We start from the raw sequence: 3,142 nt of genomic DNA, 5'->3' as shown, positions 1-3,142 counted from the left end.
ATTGAGGATTAGAGATTGTGCTTGACTTTATGTATGAGGTATCCCTTTTAATACATGATCTTAAATCTTTTTATGATGTTTATGTAAGCCAACTCATCTTATGATGTATTGCCCATTGGGGCATTGATGAGATCCCACAGAGGGATCATGTTTATGATTATGATTATGGCTATGTGCAGTGCATGTTCAGGTTGAGTTGGATGTATGAAAGAAAAGTTTTAAATTTTTATGTATGTTGTGATCATGTATGGGATCAAACAGGTTTTCAGGTTGCAAGTCAGGCTTGATACGGGTCTTGGCGGCCTTAAGCCGACCCGGATCCTAGCGCCGATAGCGATCTGATTTTCGGGTCGTTACAGTTGCCGTTTGCCGGGCAAAATCTGGATACAGATCAGAAAAAGTCAAGGAGGTATATCATGAAGCTCCATTCCAGGTATTCCTCCTTGATTCAGTCAGCAGAGAGGGAGAGCTTCCATGCCATAGTGGATATGGCTCGGAGGATGGAGGCTAGTGCTATCATCGAAGGGAAAGTCAAACAGTCAGTGGCACAGCCTTCTGGTTCCAAGACCCCAGGTGGGGGAAGGTTAGACCCTTCTTCTCTGAGTTCAGCTAGTAAGAGGTGGAGCAATACCACCAAGAAGCCAAAGAAGAACAAGTTCTGGAGTAAGATCAAGTCTGGTCTGGGATTAGGAAGTGGTTCGAGCTCAGGTGTAGATAATGCAGTATGCAAGAAGTGTGGGAAGCCGCACAAAGGAGTATGTCTGGTTGGGACGACAGCCTGCTTCAGATGTGGGCAGGAGGGACACATGGCACGGGAGTGTCCTAGGGCAGCTTTTGTGGCACAGTCTCAGCAGACAACTTCTGGTAGTGTGGCTCAGCCAGTAGCTCCGGCCGCGACTCAGGCTAGTGGCAGAGGTCGAGGGAGAGGGGCAGCCTCTTCTTCAGCGGGTTTTAGGGGTGAGGGTCCATCAGCTCCAGCACGGATCTTCACCATGACTCAGCAGGAGGCAAACACATCCAACACCGTGGTGTCAGGTAATCTCATCATTGGTTGGTCTGATGTGTATGCATTAATGGACCCTGGTGCATCTCATTCTTTCATTGCTCCGAGGGCCGTCGAGAGGTTGGGATTGATGGTCTCTGGGTTAGAGTGTCCCCTATGGGTCAATGGACCCAAGTGTGACCGGTCAGTGGCAGAGTCAGTCTGCCAGTGTAGTCCAGTTTTTGTGGAGGGAAGATGCCTGTCCGCCGACCTTGTGGTTCTAGATTTGACAGATTTTGACATCATTCTAGGGATGGATTGGCTATCTACCCATGGTGCTACCTTGGATTGCAGAGACAAGGTAGTCAAGTTCAGATGTCAGGATGGGTCAGAGGCTGTCTTCAGAGGAGACAGGGGGAGTACACATGGAGGTTTGATATCAGCCCTTCAGGCTCGTAGGCTACTCAGGAGGGGTTGTCAGGGTTTTCTAGCTCATGTGAGAGACCTAGATAGTCATGTCAGAGAGCCCGCCTCAGTGCCAGTGGTCAGAGAATTCTTAGATGTTTTCCCAGACGAGCTACCAGGTTTACCACCTGCTAGGGAGATAGAGTTTGAAATTGAATTGATGCCTGGAATTAGACCGATCTCTATCCCTCCCTACAGGATGGCACCAGCAGAATTGAAGGAGCTTAAAGAACAGTTGCAAGAGCTGGTAGATAGGGGTTTCATCCGACCGAGTACCTCACCTTGGGGTGCTCCAGCGCTATTCGTGAAAAAGAAGGATGGATCCCTTAGACTTTGTATCAACTACAGGCAGTTGAACAAGGTCACTACCAAGAATAAGTACACGTTGCCAAGGATCGACGGTCTATTCGACCAGCTAGTAGGAGCAGGTTGTTTCTCCAAGATAGATATGAGATCAGGGTACCATCAGCTGAGGATAAGGGAAGAGGATGTACCGAAGACAGCATTCAGGACCAGATATGGGCACTATGAGTTCCTTGTAATGCCGTTCGGGTTAACCAATGCCCCTGCAGCATTCATGGACCTCATGAACAGAGTATTTAGTCAATACCTGGATCACTTTGTTATTGTCTTCATAGATGATATCTTAGTGTATTCCAGGAATGCAGAGGAGCATGCCCATCATCTGAGGTTGGTTTTACAGACCTTGAGGGAACACGGCTTGTATGCCAAATTCTCCAAGTGTGAGTTCTGGCTGAGGAGCATCTCCTTCTTGGGGCATGTGGTATCAGAAAATGGAATCGAGGTAGACCCCAAGAAAGTGGAAGCTGTAGCTAACTGGCCTAGACCCACTACGGTGACAGAGATCAAGAGTTTCTTGGGTTTGGCAGGTTACTACAGGAGGTTCGTTCAGGACTTCTCTAAGATTGCAGCTCCTATGACCAGACTGACTAAGAAGAACCAAAGGTTTGTGTGGACCGACCAGTGTGAAGAAAGCTTTGAGGAGCTCAAGAAGAGGTTGACTTCAGCACCAGTGTTAGCTCTGCCAGCTAGTAATAAAGACTTCTCAATGTATTGTGATGTGTCCCGTGTGGGACTGGGTTGTGTGCTAATGCAGAATGAAAGGGTGATTGCTTATGCTTCTAGGCAGCTGAAGAAGCACGAGTTGAATTACCCTACACATGACCTAGAGATGACAACAGTAATCTTTGCACTCAAGATGTGGAGGCACTACCTTTATGGGGTTAAATGTGAGATCTTCACAGATCATAAGAGCCTGCAGTACATCCTGAGTCAGAGAGAGCTGAATTTGAGGTAGAGAAGATGGGTAGAACTGCTCAGTGACTATGATTGCAAGATCCAGTACCATCCGGATAAGGCGAATATTGTGGCAGACGCCTTAAGCCGGAAATCACTTGGCAGTTTGTCCCATATTTCAGCAGAGAGGAGGCCAGTAGTGAGGGAGTTCTTCGAGCTCATGAATGAAGGTCTACAGTTGGAGTTGTCTGGTACAGGTGCTTTGATAGCTCAGATGAGAGTGGCACCCGTGTTTCTGGAGCAGGTGGCTCAGAAACAGCACGAGGACCCAGAGTTAGTAAAGATTGCCAGGACTGTTCAGTCAGGCAAAGATAGTGAGTTCAGATTCGACAGCAAGGGGATCCTCCGCTATGGGAGCAGACTATGTGTACCAGATGA

Source organism: Manihot esculenta, chromosome 17 (genome assembly GCF_001659605.2).
Source record: "Manihot esculenta cultivar AM560-2 chromosome 17, M.esculenta_v8, whole genome shotgun sequence".
Classification (NCBI taxonomy): domain Eukaryota; kingdom Viridiplantae; phylum Streptophyta; class Magnoliopsida; order Malpighiales; family Euphorbiaceae; genus Manihot; species Manihot esculenta.
The sequence above is the reverse complement of the archived record's forward strand: the minus strand, read 5'-3'. Positions refer to the sequence as shown.